General features: G+C 42.6%; 1 protein-coding gene and 1 pseudogene across 4 annotated transcripts in view; both read right to left on the bottom strand.

Annotated features, from left to right (window-relative positions):
* RASGEF1C (RasGEF domain family member 1C) overlaps positions 1-20,382 on the bottom strand; it is a 113,044-nt gene that overhangs the window by 72,328 nt on the left and 20,334 nt on the right. The gene's annotated exons all lie outside the window — the stretch shown is intronic.
* On the bottom strand, positions 341-877 carry LOC133061545 (large ribosomal subunit protein eL21-like; annotated as a pseudogene).

The following is a 20,382-nucleotide window of genomic DNA, read 5'->3' as shown; positions in this document are numbered from 1 at the left end:
CACCTCTCTGGAGGTCACACAGACATCACTCCTTAGGACTGTTTGCTTCTAGCCAGAGATGTCTGTCAAGGGTCTGGAAAGATATATATATATATATATACATACATATATATATAGATATAGTAGTTTATATATATATATATATATATATATATATATAAAAGCTATATCTATATATACATATATATATATATAGTAGTTTATTAGCTTGAACAGCAAGCTATCTTACATCTTTGAGGAAGAAAAAGCACTAAATTTAAAAACACATCACCCACTGAATTTGGACACAATTAAAATGTGCCTTAAGCATTTCCTTGGGGAAGGGACACAATACCTCTACTCAATTAAGAGAAACATTTGTACAGTCTAGGTCTTTATTTTTACACCCATCATGCCATGGATTCATAGGAATCAGCTCCAGGAGTTCAGGCTCCTTTCCATGGTCCTCACAAGTGTGCTCCTCTGGGTGGAGCAGGCCGGCGCTTCAGCGGAACCCAAGTCCCTTTTTCTTTGACTTCCTTCTTTTTCTGATCATTTTTCTTCACACATTTCAGGAAGGTATCTTGGCTCTTAGAGTCCTTAATATGCTCAATACGCACATTAATTCTCTTGGCAAGAGTCTTGCCTTTAACTTGTTTGCTTACAATGATGCCAACAGCATGCTGCGTAACACTGCAGACGCCTCCACTTCTGCCACGGCAACGTTTGTGGGGCATTCCTTCCTGAACAGGACCCATTCCCTTGATATCCACAATATCACCTTTCTTGTAGATTCGCATGTATGTGGCCAAAGGAACAGCTCCAGGTTTTCTAGAAGGCCTAGAGATCATGCAGCGGTGTCCCTCCTCTTCCCCTTTGTGTTGCTTATTTTGGCAAATTACTGGAAGATGGCGGTTCCAGCCGAAAGGCAGAAAAGATCTTAATGGACAGAGAAATAATTTCATTTCTCCCTGAATTTGGAAATCTGAAGGAAGTAATTAAAACCCATGGGATGGTCCCAGAGAACTGGGCAGTTGAATGACCAGGAGAGAGCGCCGCAGCCTCCTCCCCCACAGACGGACACCAGGCAGGGCCACTCATCTGAAAATAACTCCGAGAAGCAAGAAGCTGCTTTTAAATAAATACCTCTCATTCTTGCTATAAGAGGAAGTTCTCACAGCTGAACTTTAACAAATTTGTTGTTGTCTTTTCTGGGAAGATGAAGTCACCCGTGTTATAAAAAAACAAAGAAACACTGTTTTTCTCCGGCTTCTCTCAGGAACCTTGAGTAGACAGAGAAAAGGCTCTTGTCAGAGAGGCTGGGAGGATGTATGAGTGTATCCAAGGCCCAGACCGGTGGCTCCACTGGGCATTCTGGGTCAGTCCCTGGCCTGTGCTGCAGCCTCTGGACGTGTGGGGCCCTCACCCACGGCCAACACCATGTAGCATGTGCACAAATGCGACTGTGAATCTGGTTCCCTCTAGGCCTGCTGAGAAGCAGTTCCACCTACAGGGGACATAGAAGGGGCCTTACGGTTGTCACAGAAGGGGAAACTGAGGCTCAGAGAGAGGGCCTGACCTGTGCCAGGTCACCTATCTGGACTGGGTGGGGGACAAGATAGCCCCCACCCCTTCCATGGATTAAAACTAATACTGGGCTTTTATTGACTTCTGAAATGGTCTGGGGTAGCCCACAGCCAGGACGAATTCTGACTTGAGAGGTTCTCCATGCAGAGACCCAGGCAGCTTGTGTGGGGAAAGGCCCAGGCTGGATGGGGGGCTCCTCAGATCACAGGCAGTAGAGGCTGTGCATATGGCCGACACTGGGGGTCCAGGCAGAGCAGGGCCTCCCCAGCCACTGTCCTAAAAGGTAGTCAGGGAGGCAGTGATGTTAGAACTTGAGTCCTGTGTAAAGACGCCACTTGGGCCTGGCCACCTTTGCAAAAGCCAGTGAGCCTCTGCCTCAAAAGCTGAAGCCTCTCACACTGGGGGTTCAGTTCAGTTCAGTTCAGTTGCTCAGTTGTGTCAGACTCTTTGAGACCCCGTGGACTGCAGCACATCAAGCTTCCCTGTCCATCACCAACTCCCAGAGCTTGCTCAAACTCATGTCCATTGAGTCAGTGATGCCATCCAACCATCTCATCCTCTCTCGTCCCCTTCTCCTCCTGCCTTCAATCTTCCCCAGCATCAGTGTCTTTTCCAGTGAGTCAGTTATTCGAATCATGTGGTGAAAGTATTGGAGCTTCAGCTTCAGCATCAGTCCTTCCAATGAATATTCAGGACTGCTTTCCTTTAGGATGGGCTGCTTTGATCTCCTTGCTGTCCAAGGACCTCTCAAGACTCTCAAGAGTCTTCTCCAACACCACATCCTGGGGGTAGGGTCATCCTGATAAGATGTGAGCATTGGACATCTGTCTCTGCCCTCAGTATCTGGGGAAGGCTGGTCATCAATTGGAGCTGCATTCCTGGAAACTGCAGATGCCTAGGTCTCACACCGCTTGTGGACAGCCCAGGTGGTTCTGATGCCGAACCAGCCAAATCCTCCACCTAGAGGAGTCCCAGAAGTGGGGACCCTCTGACTGCCACCCATCTGAGAGCCCTCAGGCAAGGCCCACCCCACTCAGAGCTTCCTAATAAAGTGGATACAGCACACCACGTCACTTGTGGACAGGAAGACATGGTGTGAATCAGCTGCCTCACAGCCCAGATACGGTTACCTCCTCCCTCAAACCTCTGCGTCCAGCCATGCCACTGCTCTCATCCTCCCCGTTTCATATGAGGCGACCCTGGTTGAGTGACTTGTGCACTGCAGTGTGGGGAGCTGGGGGAGCCAGGCCAGCACGCAGTGTGTGACGCAGAATCCAGCTCATCCCACCTCCTCCATGCTGGGCCCCGGGCCACATGTCTCAGTGCAAGGAGTCGCCAAGGAGGAGTGTGAAGAAGTGAGGACAGCCACCAGGAGGAGAAGTCTTCGCAGGGCTGGGGACACCTATATGCCAGCTATCAGAAGGGTGACAAGGGTGAGGCTCCCCTGTGCACACCTGTCTTTTGCACACTTGTTCTGTGCAGCCCCCTGCATCCCTCCAAGAACCAGGCTCAGGACCTTCAGGACATGAAACCCTTCACTCCAGTGTTTTCTGAATGACACATTCCAGGATCATTTTCATATTTCCAGGCCTGACGACTCTTTGCACAGCTATTCACTTAGTCATGTTCTTCGTATCAATTCACATTTTAAAATTAGTATCATTCTTACTGATAATATCTATGAACTCACAGGTCTAATGTGCTGGCCATGTGCTTTTAAAAATGTGTTCAAATAAACATGTTGACACATGTCAGTGACTGAAGAGTGAATAATGTTATGGCGGTCAGTCCTCAGCATTGCTGGAGTTACTGAAGAGTGAATTAAAGTATTGCAGTTAGTCCTCAGCACTGCTGGCCCCTGAAGACAACGGCTGGCGCTAAGGTGGATTAAAGGTCCTCCAGTCTGAGAGTCTCTCAGGTGAAGCAAGCTGCTTCCTTGACATGCCCGAGACCCACAGGAACCCATGTCTTTGAGCCTCAGCTGGCCACAACCTCCAGCAGCAGGTGGCCCGAGGCAGAGGCCACACAGGCCATGCCCTCCCCTAGGGTCACGTTCCATGTGGGCTCCAGCCCACAGAGGGGCTGGCAGGGCACTGAATGGTCCAGCCATGTTGAGTGCTACTTTCATCTTGGCCCAAGCAGCCGTGTTGTTGGGACAACAAAGTCCAGGCTCTGTACGGGCTGCCAGGCCAGCCCAGGCACCACATGTCACAACTCCAAGACTCGCCAGGATAAGGCTTGGAGGAATCACCGCTTGTGCAGATGGGCCCTGCTGCTCAGAGGACAGCCACTTCTGGGGCTAACACTTCAGAAAGACTCTGCCACAAAGACACTCTGAAAACATCACTGCACTGGCAATGTTAGCTGTCCAGGCCAGGCCCATCTGCGCACCCTCCTGGCCCCCTCTGGTCCTGGAGATGGGGGCTTCCAGGGATGACAACTTTGACAGCATGTGGGTGCCTGAGATGTGGGGGTGAGACTCTCAGCAAGAGAAAGGAGTGGCTGGCAGAGGGGCAGGGAAGGGGATGCTAGCCTAAAGGCCATAGAACAATAGGAGCTACTTAACAACGGCCATAGGACAACAGGAGTTTCCTTAGAGAAACAGTTTCTCTAAGGAAGCAGCCTCTTAGCTGGCTCCATTTCTAGCCTCCTCTCAGTCCCAGCAGCCTCAGCAAAGGCCGTCGGGTGAGGGTCTGCAAAGTCCCTCTGGCCAGGCTGCAGTGGTTCCAGGACTAAGTGAGGCTAGGGCATGGAAGTGAGAGGAAGCACCTAGATTACATCTTGTCCACACCAAGACTTGGCTCTGCTGCTGCTGTCCAAGGTCACGGGCCTCTGTGGCTTCTGCCTACTCAGCATCTACTCCTCCTTATGGCAACAGAGGCCATTCTGTCCTCTCGTGCTTGCCTGTGGTATTAAGGGCATATGGCCCCAGTGGCTACTTGGGGTAGGAACTAGCTTGCCCTGCAGTGCTTTGGGATGGGCGTGTGGTTCAGAGCAAGCCACTCAATGCGTGCCACCCGCAGACTCAGGAATAGATCCATGAGGAGGCACTTCACTGGGGTGGGCCAGCAGACAATTCTTGGGACATGAATTTGAATTGTTGGAGCAGAGACTCTGCCTTCTGCTTGGGGAAAGGAAGGACAGGAGGTAAATGTAAGGCTGCCAAGGGCCTTCTCGTAAAAGAAGCCCAAGTGGAGAAAGTAGAGCCAGAGGCCACGTCCCAGATTTGTCCATGTCTGATGTCCACCCCGAGACTTTTCTGTTTAGTTTTTAAAATATTTATTTATTTTTAATTGAAGGATAATTGTTTTACAATATTGTGTTGGTTTCTGCCAAATATCATGTGAATTAGCCATAGGTACATCCCTAGACTTTTTATTTACAGATGCAAAGACATTCCCCTTTTGTGCTTCAGCTGCGTCTGCTTGAGCTGAGTTTCCGCACATGCAATGCAAAGAATCCAAAGACCTGAGGCTCTGGAGACAGACATGGTTTTGGAGTACACCGTCACCAGCAGGGGGTGGGCTACACCCCATCAGCTATGGGCTGTGGGAACACACGGGCTAAGCAGGGCAGACATACATTTGGTCCTTAGCTGTGAGTCTCTGGGGAGGTCACTTTCCCTCTTACACTCTCTTCTACTAAATGGATCTAAGGAGCCCAGCTCACAGGCTGACGTGCCAAGGCGACATCTGCTCTGAAACTCAGTGGAAGGAAGGATCAGAATGGGAGGGGCATCCTGGGAGTTGGGGAAGGGCTGTTCAGGGAGGCAGCAGGTGCCACAGCCCAGAGAAGGGAGCAAGCCAAGAAGAGCAAGGCCTCTGTGGCAAGAACCTGGTGAGGAGCACCCTCACCGCGGGGCACGGGATGAGCAAGGTTTGGTCAAGTGTTGGGGGATGGCCCCGGTAGGTCTCTGCTGGGTGAAGCATGGACAGAGGGAGAGTCATGACTGTAGGATGAGCTGGCATCAGGGGCTGGAAGAAGTGGGCTGCATCCCGGGCAGATCGGGAAGGGGACGCCCACAGGCCACGCTGATGTGTGGATGGCAAGGGTGCGGCTATACTCAGGCTGGCACTTGGCCGTCTGGGGGACTTGACTGACATGAGGGAAACCGCAGGAAGAAGATGTGGGAGTGGGGGGAAGCCCAGAGTAGAGCGGTGGAGGAAGACAAGGCTGATTATTGGGCCAGCCTCATGGACGGAGGAGGAGAGCACGAGGGCACGGTGACCCTTTGTGTGATGCACCAACGTTTGGAGGACGGGCTCCAGAGCGAAGGCAGAAGCTGGCACGGATGTACACCTTTGACCACAGTAACTACTCTGAGACCCTATCCAGGAAGAGTGCAACCATCGATGGCACCTGCCAGGAACAAGGACATCCACACTGCACCTGGCCACAGGCACTGGCTAAGCAAAGAGTCATCCCTCTCTTCAACAGAACACCATGCAGTAGTCAGAGGAGCACAGGGGATGATGGATGCATCTGCAGCTGAGGACTGAGAAAAGCCTTATAATTCAGGCTATGCTTAGAATGAGTGAAGTTTTGCACAAGAAAAATATACCTCCACATACCCAGAGGGAAAAAAAGGAAGTGAAAGTCGCTCAGTCATGTCCGACTTTGTGACCCCATGGACTACACAGTCCATGGAATTCTCCAGGCCAGAATACTGCAGTGGGTAGCAGTTCCCTTCTCCAGGGGATCTTCCCAACCCAGGGATCAAACTCTGATCTCCTGCATTGCAGGCACTCTTTATCAGCTGAGCCATCCGGGAAGCCCAGAGAGAAAGCCCACAACATTCAGTGATTCTTGTCCTTAACAGGCTAAGGGGTGGCTTGGGTTTCTCCTTTACCGCTTTCTACATTTCTGACACTTTCTGCTTCAACGGCTTGTATTACTTTTACAAAGAGGCATCAAAGGGTTTCTTCATTTTGGGAAGAAAGAAAGGAAAGACAAACAGAGCGCAGACAGGTGATGGAGGAGGAGCGTGACACCAGGCGCCAGGAGGAGGAACTTACGGGAGCCGTCAGCTTTGGGGAAGGCGGCCAATTCCTCTCTCTCCAGGCACTCATTGGCCTGAGGCCGTCATAACACACAGAAGAATGCCGCGCACGTGTGAGCTGAACGAAAAGCAGGGGCGACTGATTCCAGGTCATTTGTCAAAGCAGAAACCGATGCACGGGCCGGCCCAGCCACTGTCTTCAGGCACCCGACAGCTGCAATGCCACCTCTTTTCTGAAACCAGTGCTGCCTCCACTGCTCTCTGAGAAGCGTTCCAAGACTCAAAATGGTTGTAACGCAAACTGCCCTTTAGGGGTTCAGCCTGGCATATGTACAACATCTTACAGCTTCTGGAGTCCTTTCATCACCTCTGTGTCCTATCCCCTGAGGGAGCTAAGCCCCTGCCACGTGTTGGCCACTGACAAGCAGCCCAGGACCCAGCTCCTGCCCAGGGGACCAGCAAGTCCACTCCTGCAAGCAGGGCCCCTGGGGCCCTCAACTTCTCTTCCAGTCTTAGTTATTGTTACTAGTTTGTGTTTTAAGTTTTTAAAGAAGTATAGCATAGATCCTAAAATGCACACACATTTGAAGTGTGCAGCTAGGTGAAGTGTCTTCACTCCCAAAGTGCACCTGTGCAACCGGCACTCAGGTGGAGAAAGAGCCTGTTTCCAGCTCCCCAAAGTCTGGCTTGGGCTCCCTTCCACTCATTAACCCTTAAATTCAACTGGTTAGAAAAATGAAGAGGGGTCACGAGGTAGAAAACCATCACTGTTAAGACAAAGCCTGATATGAGCTGTACCCAGAGGGACACTACTAAATGCAGAGAGAGGAGATGAGGAGGGGCCCCACATGCCCTGCCTGTGTGGCCATGGTGGGCTGCATACCCAGCTTGGGGCTACTCTGCCCCTCATCACTGGTGGTCAAGAGGCTGCTGTCTAGGGATGTGCCAAGCCTGTTCAACCTCAATCCCACCCCAGACCTACATAAAAGAAGCAAGAACATGAACTACATGGATAAATACAGACATTTTTTCTTTGCGTTTAAGTATCTCTAAAATGTAATTGGCTGTGCAAAGCAAAAATAGTGTATGTGGGGTTTGTAAATATGTGGAAACACAACATATGACAATAGTATTGTAATGTGTCCCCCAAAAGACATGTTGAATTTCTAGCCCCTAGTATCACTGAATGTAACATCATTTGAAAATAGGGTCACTGTAGATTTAATTAGTTAAGATGAGGTCATTCTAGAGTAAGGCGAGCCACTAACCTAATATGACTCATGTCCTTAAAAGCAGATGGTCATCTGAAGACACACACACACTTGAGAGGAAATCACACAACAATGAAGCTGCAAGCCAAGGAACTGTCAAAGATGTCTGGCAAACCACCAGAAACTACGAAGAGGAAAGGAAGGATTTTCCTGTTGGTTGCAGAGAAAGCAGGGTCCTGTTAATACCTTGATTTTGGACTTCTACCCTATGAGAGAATAAATTTCTGCTGTTTTAAGCCAACCCAGCTTCCGGTACTTTGTTACACAACTCTAAGAAACAAATACAAGCACAAAGTTTGAGAGACAAGGGAAGTACCCTGGCATCGGGCACTCATACTGTATGTGAACTAGCATAGGACTATTTGAAGGCAGACAGTGCTGAGCTAAAGTTGTGGCAGGAAGAATTCTAAAATGGCCCCCCAGACTCCCAGCCTCTGGTGTACATGCCTTGTGAATCCCCTTTTCTTGAGTGTGGCTGAGACCCATGAATATCATCGATGGTACTCCTATGACTAGGTTAAGTTATATGGCAAAGGTGAAGGGAATTTTGCAAATTTAATCAAGCGCCTTAATCAGCTGGGTTCAGTTCAGTTCAGTCGCCCAGTCATGTCCAACTCTTTGTGACCCCATGGACTGCAGCACGCCAGGTCACAATGTCCCATCACCAACTCCTGAAGTTTACTCAGACTCATGTCCATCAAGTCGGTAACGCCATCCAACCATCTCATCCTCTGTCATCCCCTTCTCCTCCCACCTTCAATCTTTCCCAGCATCAGAGTCATTTCCAATGAGTCAGTTCTTCACATCAGGTGGCCAAAGTACTGGAGTTTCAGCTTCAGCATCAATCCTTCCAAGGAATATTCAGGACTGATCTCCTTTAGGATGGACTGGTTGGATCTCCTTGCTGTCCAAGGGACTCTCAAGAGTCTTCTCCAACACCACAGTTTAAAACCATCAATTCTTCAGCACTCAGCTTTCTTAGTCCAACTCTCACATTCATACATGACTACTGGAGAAACCATATTTGACTAGATGGACAACTGTTGGCAAAGTAATTCTCTGCTTTTTAACATGCTGTCTAGGTTGGTCCTAACTTTTCTTCCAAGGAGCAAGCATCTTTTAATTTCATGGCTGCAGTCACCATCTTTCAATGATTTTGGAGTCCAAGAAAATTAAGTCTGTCATTGTTTCCATTGTTTCTCCATCTATTTTCCATGAAATGATGGGACCAGATGCCATGATCTTAGTTTTCTGAATGTTGAGCTTTAAGCCAACTTTTTCACTCTCCTCTTTCACTTTCATCAAGAGGCTTTCTAGTTCCTCTTCACTTTCTGACATAAGGGTGGTGTCATCTGTGTATCTGAGGTTATTGATATTTCTCCCGGCAATCTTGATTCCAGCTTGTGCTTCATCCAATCTGGCATTTCTCATGATGTACTCTGCATATAAGTTAAATAAGCAGGGTGACAATATACAGCCTTGACCTACTCCTTTCCCGATTTGGAACCAGTCTGTTGTTCCATGTCTGGTTCTAACTGTTGCTTCTTGACCTGCATACAGATTTCTTGGGAGGTAGATAAGGTTGTCTGGCATTCTCATGTCTTGAAGAATTTTCCAGTTTGCTGTGATCCACAGAGTCAAAAGATTTTGCATAGTCAATAAAACAGAATTAGATGCTTTTTTCAAACTCTCTTGCTTTTTCAATGATCCAATGGATATTGGCAATTTGATCCCTGGTTCCCCTGCCTTTTCCAAATGCACCATGAACATCTGGAAGTTCATGGTTCACATATTGTTGAAGCCCGGCTTGGAGAATTTTGAGCTCCAAAATTTTGAGCTCACACTGCTAGCGTGTGAGATGAGTGCAATTGTGTGGTAGTTTGAACACTCTTTGGCTTTGCCTTTCATTGGGATTGGAATGAAAACTGACCTTTTTCAGTTCTGTGGCCACTGCTGAGTTTTGCAAATTTGCTGGCATATTGAGTGCAGCACTTTCACAGCACCATCTTTTAGGATTTGAAATAGCTCAACTGGAATTCCATCACATCCACTAGCTTTGTTCATAGTGATGCTTCCTAAGGCCCACTTGACTTTGCATTCCAGGACATCTGGCTCTAGGTGAGTGATCACACCCTTTTGGTTATCTGGGTCACGAAAATATTTTTTGTATAGTTCTGTGTATTCGTGTCACCTCTTCTTAGTATCTTTTGCTTCTGTTAGGTCCATACCATTTCTGTCCTTTATTGTGCCCATCTTTGCATGAAATGTTCCCTTGGTATCTCTCATTTTCTTGAAGAGAACTCTAGTCTTTCCCATTCTATTTTCCTCTATTTCTTTGCATTGATCACCGAGGAAGGCTTTCTTATCTCTCCTTGCTATTCTTTGGAACTCTGCATTAAAATGGGTATATCTTTCCTTTTCTCCTTTGCCTTTAGCTTCTCTTCTTTTCTCAGCTATTTGTAAGGCCTCCTCGGACAACCATTTTGCCTTGTTGCATTTCTTTTTCTTAGGGATGGTCTTGATCACTGTCTTCTATACAATGTCATGAACCTCTGTCCATAGTTCTTCATGCGTTCTATCAGATCTAATCCCTTGAATCTATTTTTTACTTCCACTCCATAATCATAAGGGATTTGATGTAGGTCATACATGAATGGTTCAGTGGTTTTTCCCTACTTTCTTCAATTTCAGTCAATTTTCCTACTTTCTTCAATTCATTCTTCAAATTCAGTATGAATTTAGTAATAAGGAGTTCATGATCTGAGCCACAGTCAGCTCCCAGTCTCATTTTTGCTGGCTGTACAAGCTTCTCCATCTTTGGCTGCAAAGAATAGAATCAGTCTGATTTTGGTATTGACCATCTGGTGATGTCTATGTGTAGTCTTCTTTTGTGTTGTTGGAACAGGGTGTTTGCTATGACCAGTGGGTTCTCTTAGCAAAACTCTGTTAGCCTTTGACCTGCTTCGTTTTGTACTCCAGGGTCAAATTTGCAAGTTACTCCAAATTTCTCTTGACTTCCTACTTTTGCATTCCAGTCTGCTGTAATGTAAAAGACATCTTTTTGGGTGTTAGTTCTAGAAGGTCCTGTAGGTCTTTGTAGACCTGTTCAACTTCAGCTTCTTCAGCATTACTGATTGGGACATAGGCTTGAATTACTGCGATATTGAATGGTTTGCCTTGGAAACAAACAGAGATCATTCTGTCATTTTTGAGATTGCATCCAAGTACTGCATTTAAGACTCTTTTGGTGACTATGATGGCTACTCCATTTCTTCTAAGGGATTCTTGTCCACAGTAGTAGATATAATGGTCATCTGAGTTAAATTCACCCATTTCAGTCCACTTTAGTTCTCTGATTTCCTAAATTGTCAATGTTCACTCTTGCTGTCTCCTGCTTGACCACTTCCAATTTGCCTTGATTCATGAAACTAACACTCCATGTTCCTACACAATATTGCTCTTTACACCACTGGACTTTACCTCCATCACCAGTCACATCCACAGCTGGTGTTGTTTTTGCTTTCGCTCCATCTCTTCATTCTTTCTGGAGTTATTTCTCCACTGACCTCCTATAGCATATTGGGCACCTACCAACCCGGGGAGTTCATGTTTCAGTGTCCTATCTTTGCGCCTTTTCATCCTGGGTGAGCCTGACCTAATCAGACAACCTCTTTAAAAAGAAGGTCTAGAGGTCTGAGATTTCCATCACAGCCTCTTCTTGATGTCCTTGAGAAAGTAAGTCACTATGGGCACTACTGCTGCCAGGAAATGAAGTCTGACACAATTTACATGAGCTTGGAAGGGGATCCTAAGCCTCAGATGAAATTCCAACTCCAGGCCTATGAGACTCTGAGGAGAGGACCCAGTTAAGCTCTCCCTGGAATATGACTCATGGAAACTCTAAAATAACAAATGTATATTGTTTAATGTTTCCAAAATTGTTTTTATGCTTTAGGCAACAATAAAAAAATTAATACAACATATATGATTATACCTAAATGAAGGTCTAAACACAGGGATATATTATTAGCTAATATGTCAACAAAGCAGATAAAGTGGAATCACTAAAAAATACCCAATTAGCCCAAAATAAGTCTGAAAAAGAAGATAAAATGATGAGAAACATATGAAATGAATAAAAATTAAATAGCAAGGTGGTCAATTTCAATCTAATAATATCAATAATCACATTAAATATAAATGGTCTAAAGAACCCAATGAAAAGGCAGAGACTTTCAGATTGGATAAGAAAGCTAGAACCAACAAAGAACTCTCTATTTAAGCATACAAAAACAAATAGTGGTAAGGCAAAAAGATGAAAAAAAGAAAGTTGGTGTGTCTACATTGTTCTCAGAACTGATAAAGAGGGGCATTTCCAATGACAAAGGGGTCAGTTTATTAAGAGGACATAATCATCCTAAACATGTGCTATCTAAATATCAGAGTTTCAAAATACATGAAGCAAGAAAGATAGAACTATGAGAACAGGCAAATCTACAATTGTAGCTGAGACTTTAACAACCCTACTCAATAATAGACAGAATAAATAGATAGTGTCAGGAAGAATATTGAATACTTGAACAACATTACCAAGCAACAAACTGACTGATGTTTGTAGAAAACTTCATACAAGAATAGCAGAATACACATTTACTTCAAATGCACATTCAACAAGACAGACTATATTCTAGGCCACAAAACAATTCTTAGTAAATTTAAAGGGACTTAAGTTACAGAAAATGTGTTCTTTGACCACATAGGAATTAGATATAATTAACAAAAGTATCTGGAAAATCCCCAAATATTTGAAAGCTAAATAATACACTTCTAAATAGCTTATGGATGAAAGAAAAAAATAATAAAGGAATTAAAACATATTCTGATCTGAATATAATGAAAACACAACATATCAGTATATGTGGGATGCAGCTAAAGAGGTATTTAGAAGAAATCTTATAGTAGTAAATGCGAATATTAGAAAAAAGTAGATTTTAAGTCATATACTCATATTGATGACCTCAGCTTTTATCTAAAGAAACAAGAAGAGCAAATGAAACCCAAAGTAAGTGGAAAAAAGGAAATTATAATAGAGCAAAAACCAATGAGGCATATAACAGAAAAACAAGAGAGCAAAACTATGAACCAAAAAGCTGGTTCTCTGAGAAGATAAAAAAAAATGAATAAACTTCTATTTAGATTAATCAGGAAAAAAGAGATTACACATATTACCAATATCATAAATGAAGTGACATTAATACAAGTTCTAAAGATATGAAAAGGTTAATAAGGAAATATTATGGAAAACTTTCTGTCAATCAATTGACAATTTAGATAAAACAGAAATTTTTTTCAATGTATACAAACTACCAACTCTCATGAAAGAAGAAATAGATCAAACAAATAGCCCAATATGAATCAAAGAAATTGAAACTGTTTTTAAAAGCCTTCTCATCAGGAATAAGGCAAGGATGTCTACTTTCAACACTGTGATTCAGTATTCTACTGGAAGTTCTAGATGGAGCAATGAGGCACCAAAAAGAAATAAAAGGCATTAATTAAAAGGAAATCTCTATTCAGAGATTACATGACCCCATATATATATACAAAATCCCAAAGAATGTACAAAAAACTACTAGAGCTAATAAATTTAGCAAAGATGCAAAAATACAGGCTCAAGACACAATATACTATTCACACTCTGAAAAATAACTTAAGAAAACAACATGGTTTATTTTTTACTTTTATTCTTTTATTTTTAAAATTAAAATTTATTTGAATATAGTTGATTCACCATGTTTTGTTAGATTCAGATGTAGAGCAAAGTGATTCATTATACATATATATATATATATATATATGTATATATTCATTCCTTTATAGGTTCTTTTTTCATATAGATTATCAGAGATTATTGAGTTGAGTTCCCTGTGCTATACAATAGGTAAATAGTAGGTCCTTGTTGGTTATCTATCTTATATATAGTAGTATGTGTATGTTCATCCCAAGCTCCTGATTTATCCCCCCCAACAACATTTCCCCTTAAATATCCATAATTTGATTTCAGTATCTGTAAGTCCATCTCTTTATAATGCATTCATTTGTATCATTTCTTAAAATTAAATTCCAGCTTCTGGTTCAAGATGACAGAGTAGAAGGACATGCATTCATCTCCTCCTGTGAGAGCACCAAAATTGCAACTAGCTGTTGAACCACCACCAACAGAAGGCTGCTGGAACCCACCAAAAAGAGATACCTCATGTCCACAGACAAAGAAGCCCCAGTGAGATGGTAGGAGCACAAACATGATAAAATAAAGTCCCATATCTGTCAGTTGGTGACCCATAAACTGGAGAACAATAACATCAAAGACATTATCCCACTGTTGTGAAGGTTCCAAGCCCATGTCAGGTTTCTCAGACTGGGGATCTGACAAAGGGACTGGGAATCCCCAGGGAATCTGACTTTGAAGACCAGCAGGATTTGATTACAGGACTCCCACAGGACTGGGGAAACACAGACTCCACTGGTGCAGGGCACAAACAAAATCGTGTGCACTCCAAGATCCAGGGGAAAGGAGCAGTGAGCCCACAGGGGACTGAACCAGACCGGCCTGCTGCTGTTGCAGGGTTTCCTGTGGAGGTGAGGGTCGGCAGCGGCTCATCGTGGGGACAAGGACACTGGTGGCAGCAGTCCTGGAAGACGCCCTTAGTGTAAGCCTCTTAGAGGTCACCACTAACCCTACCTATAGCCCACAGACTCCAGGGCTGGGTCCCCTCAGGTCAAACAACTCACAGGGAGGGAGCACAACCCCACCCATCAGTGGATAACTGCATTAAAGTTTTACTGGGCATGGCCCTGCCCACCACAGCAAGACCCAGTTTTTCTCACCACCAGTCCCTCCCATCAGGAAGGGTACACAAGCCTCTTAGCCTCCTCCACCAGAGAGCAGACAGGAGAAGCAGGAAGAACCACAATCCCTCAGGGGCAAGAACAAAACCACATTACAGAAAGTTAACCAGGATGAAAAAGCAGAGGGTTTTGCCCCAGACGAAGGGGCAAGATAAAACCCTACAAAAACAACTAAATGAAGTGGGATAGGCAACCTTCCAGAAAAAGAATTCAGAAAAATAACCGTGAAGATGATTCAGGATCTCAGAAAAAGAATGGAGGCAAACGTTGAGAAGATGCAAAAAATGTTTACCAAACACCAGAAGAACTAAAGAACAAGCAGAAATGAAAAATACACTAGAAGGAATCAATAGCAGAATAACTGAGGCAGAAGAACAGATAAGTGACCTGGAGGACAGAATGGTGGAAATCATTGCTGCAGAACAGAATATAGAAAGAAGAATGGCATAAAAAATGCAAATAGCCTAAAAGACCTCTGGGACATTAAGGGCACCAACATTTGCACAATAGGCATCCCAGAAAAAGAAGAGAGAGAAAGGAACCAAGAAAATATTTGAAGAGAGAAGAGCTGAGAACTTCCCTAACATGGGAAAGGAAATAGTCAACCAAGTCCAGGAAGTGCAGAGAGTCCCAGAAAGGATAAACCCAAGGAGGAACACAGAGAGACACAGAGTAATCAAACTGATAAAAATTAAAGATAAAGATAAAATATTAAAAGCAACAAGGGAAAAGTGGCAAATTACAAGGGAACACCCATCAGGTTATCAGCTGATTTCTCAACAGAAATTCTATGAGCCAGAAGGGAATGGCACCATATATTTAAAGTGATGATAGGGAGGAACCTACAACCAAGAATACTCTACCCAGCAAAACTCTAGTTCAGATTCGATGGAGAAATCAAAAGCTTTCCAGACAAGCAAAAGTTAAAGAGCATTTAGCACCACCAGACCAGTTCAGTTCAGTTCAGTTCAGTCGCTTAGTCATGTTCAACTCTTTCTGCCCCCATGGATTGCAGCACACCAGGCCTCTCTGTCCATAACCAACTCCTGGAGCTTGCTCAAAGTCATGTCCACAGAGTCAGTGATGCCATCAAACCATCTCATCCTCTGTCGTCCCCTTTTCCTCCTACCTTCAATCTTTCCAGCATCAGTGTCTTTTCCAGTGAGTCAGTTCTTCGCATCAGGTGACCAAAGTATTAGAGCTTTAGCTTCAGCATCAGTCCTTCCAATGAATACTCAGGATTGCTTTGATCTCCTTGCAGTCCAAGGGACTCTCAAGAGTCTTCTCCAACACCAGAGTTCAAAAGCATCGAATCTTCGGCACTCAGTTTTCTTTATGGTCCAACTCTCACATCCGTACATGACTTCTGGAAAAACCGTAGTTCTGACTAGATGGACCTTTGTTGGCAAAGTAATGTTTCTGCTTTTTCATATGCTGTCTAGGTTGGTCATACCTTTTCTTCCAAGGAGCAAGCATCTTTTAATTTCATGGCTGCAGTCACCATCTGCAATGATTCTGGAGCCCAAGAAAATAAAGTCTGTCACTCTTTCTACTGTTTCCGCATCTATTTGCCATGAAGTGATGGGACCAGATGCCATGATCTTAGTTTTTTGAATATTGAGCTTTAAGCCAGCTTTTTCACTCTCTTCTTTCACTTTCATCAAGAGGCTCTTTAGTTCCTCTTTGCTTTCTGCCATAAGGTTGGTGTCATCTGCATATCTGAGGTTATTGTTATTTCTCCCAGCAATCTTGATTCCAGCTTGTGCTTCATCCAGCCTGGCATGTTGCATGATGTACTTCTCTGCATAGAAGTTAAATAAGCAGGGTGACAATACACAGTCTTGAAGCACTTTTTTCCCAAAACCAGCTTTACACTATATGTTAAAGGAACTCCTCTTGGCAAGAAACACAAGAAAAGGAAAAGAACCACACAAAATAAATCCAAAACAACTAAGAAAATGATAATAGGACCATAAATATTGCTAATTACCTTAGATGTAAATGGATTAAGTACACCAGCCAAAAGACACAAACTGGCTGTGTGGATGAAAACACCATGCATGTATGCACTCCCACCTATGACATCACTGTAGCTAACCTCCCAAATTGCATGCAATTATTCTATACTGTTAGATTAATCATGTTTCCATTATGGCTTGCAATTGTAATTATCTTTTTATTTTTTGTCTGGGTATTGCTTGTGAAAACTGATAAACATCTTTTATTACTGTGAATATGTAACTATTATTTGCTTAATACCATTGTATCATGATTTATCAACAGAAAACAACAGAATTCTATATCATTAAAACTCTCATTTAATAGAAAAACCTGAAAAAAAAAAAAAAGAAAAACCTGTAATCACTTTTTAAAATCCAGATGCATAACAGAATTATCTTGGAATTTTTTGAAAAAATACAATGCTCAAGTACTGCTATTTTTCTCCAAATCTTCAGATGTGTTTTCAATGAGCAGTCATGTTTAAAAACAACTGGACTATATGAAGGTGTCTTACTTTTATCTAGTTTGTTTCACTTTTTCTACTTTATTTTTTAAAAAAATTTTAATTGGAGGCTAAATTACCTTACTATATTGCGGTGATTTTTGCCACACATTGACATGAATCAGCCATGGGTGTACATGTGTCCCCCATCCTGGACCCCTTCCACCTCCCTCCCCATCCCATCCCTCAGGGTCATCCCAGTGCACCAGCCCTGAGTGCCCTGTCTCATGCATCGAACCTGGACTGGAGATCTATTTCACATATCATAATATACATGCTTCAGTGCTATTCTCTCAAATCATCCCACCCTCGCCTTCTCCCACAGAGTCCAAAAGTCTGTTCTTTACATCTGTGGCTCTTTTGCTATCTCACATATAGGGTCATCATTACTATCTTTCTAAATTCCATATATATGCGTTAATATACTGTATTGGTGTTTTTCTTTCTTACTTTGTTCTGTATAATAGGCTCCAGTTTCATCTGCCTCATCTAGAACAGATTTAAATGCATTATTCTTAATAGCTGAGTAATATTCCATTGTGTATATGTACCACAGCTTTCTTATCCATTTGTCTGCTGATGGACATCTAGGTTGCTTCCACGTCTTGGCTATTGTAAACAGTGCTGCAATGAACATTGGGGTATATGTGCCTCTTTCAATTCTGGTTTCCTCGGTGTATATGCCCAGCAGTGGGATTGCTGGGTCGTATGGCAGTTCTAGTTCCAGCTTTTTAAGGAATCTCCACACTGTTTTCCATAGCGGCTGTACTAGTTTGCATTCCCACCAACAGTGTAAGAGGGTTCCCTTTTCTCCACACCCTCTCCAGCATTTATTGCTTGTAGACTTTTGGATAGCAGCCATTCTGACCTGCGTGAGATGGTACCTCATTGTGGTTTTGATTTGCATTTCTCTAATAATCAGTGATGTTGAGCATCTTTGCACGTGTTTGTTAGCCATCTGTATGTCTTCTGAGAAATATCTGTTTAGTTCTTTGGCCCATTTTTTGATTGGGTTGCTTATTTTTCTGGAATTGAGCTGCAGGAGTTGCTTGTATATTTTAGAGATGAATTCTTTGTCAGTTGTTTCATTTGCTATTATTTTCTCCCATTGTGAAGGCTGTCTTTTCACCATGCTTATAGTTTCCTTCGTTGTGCAAAAGCTTTTAATTTTAATTAGGTCCCATTTGTTTTTCTACTTCCTATTTAGTGCTCCCATTTCATTTAGTTTTCCAATTTCTCCATTTTTTCTTTTTTTTTTTTTTGATGTTCTTTTTCAAGATTTTATCAAGTGTAGTAGGAAAGCTTTTGTATACATATTTCTATACATAATATGTATAACATATATTTTAAGAAACTTGTGAATTTTTGCTCAACTAAAATAATTATGACATTTTGATTCCACTTGTTTGGCTTAGGATGAATAGAATGCTAGATTTCTAACTTTAAAAAATTGATATCCACAAGCAACAAAGGTTTACTGTATAGCACAGGGGCCAACAGTCGATATCTTGTAATCATCTACTGTTCAGTCACTCAGTTGTGTCCAACTCTTTGTGACCCCATGGACCGCAGCACACCAGGCTTCCCTGTCCTTCACCATAATGGAAATAATTTAAAAATAACAGGTGTGTATATGTATAACTGAATCACACACACAGAAAAGAAATCTACTTTTTGAAATTTAGTAATGTTTATCTTTTTGCCAATTTTTCTAAGTATCCTATAGACATCTAATAATAATGTATGAGATAAAAAATTTTAAATAAATTTGTATAGGATATGCATAATATAAATTAAATATAAATCTATTATAATTAAACTATTAACAATGTCATTCTAGATGCTTCTATTCTTATTTTTTCTGCACTTGATAAAATATTCTCAAAAATATTCTCACTATGATTATCAATTTTTTCCTTTTCCTTATTTTTCTTCTGATTTTTGCTTTATGTATCTTTGTTTCTTTGTTGTTAAGGTATCTAATGGATTATGATGTCTATCTTCTTTGTGAAACTGTAACTTTTAGCATTGAAAATATTAATCTTTGTCTCATTTAAAATAAATTAATTAATTTAAAAAACAAAAACAAACAGAAAAAGAACTGGACTGCATAAAGATCTTTACTTTTATCTAGTCTGTTTTACTTTTCTATTTCATACTCAGTGCTCCCACTTCACTTGGTTTATGTTCCCATTTCTCTGTCTCTTTTCTGATGTTCTTCCTCAAGCCTTTATCAGGCACAGCAGAAAAGCTCTTGTATATACAGTATGTATAATACAATATATGTATTTTAGAAAACTTTTGAGTTTTTGCCTAGTTAAAAATTCATGACATATTGATTCCACTTATTTGACTTGGTATGAAAGGAGTGCTATAGTTTTAATTAAAAAATAGACAAGCAACCAGCAACAAAGGTTTACTGTATAGCACAGGGAACTATAGTCAATATCTAGTAATAATCTATAGTGGAAAGTAATCTGAAAAAACAAGCAACAAAGGTTTACTGTATAGCACAGGGAACTATAGTCAATATCTTGTAAAAACCTATAGTGGAAAATAATCTGAAAAATAACATATGTGTATATGTATAACTCAATCACCTGGCTGTGTACCTGAAACATTGTAAGTCAACTATACCTTAATAAAATCTACGTATTAAGAAAAAACTAAAATTAGATTCCAAGTATGAGTGATACCATATGATATTTGTCTTTTTCTGTCTTACTTCACTTACTGATAATATCTTGGTCCATGCACACTGCTGCAAATGGCATTACTTCATCCTTCTTATGGCTGGGTAATAATTCCACGCTATATATGTACCGCATCTTCTTTATCCACGCCTCTGCTGATGGATATTTAGGTTTCTTCCTTGTCCTGGCCATTGTATGGTGCTTCAGTGAACAGCAGGGTGCATGCATCTGTTCAGATTACGGTTTTCTCTGGGTATGTGCCCAGGAGTGGGACTGCTCGATCACACGGTAGCTTTATTTTTAGCTTTTTAAGGAACCTCCACACTGTTCTCCATAGCGGTTGTACCAATTTACATTCCCACCAACAGTGCAGGATGGTTCCCTTTTCTCCACACCCTCTCCAGCATTTACTGTTTGTAATTTTTTTTGATGATGGTCATT

This window comes from Dama dama, chromosome 9, assembly GCF_033118175.1.
Source record: "Dama dama isolate Ldn47 chromosome 9, ASM3311817v1, whole genome shotgun sequence".
Lineage (NCBI taxonomy): Eukaryota > Metazoa > Chordata > Mammalia > Artiodactyla > Cervidae > Dama > Dama dama.
This window is presented reverse-complemented; position numbering and strand designations above follow the sequence as displayed.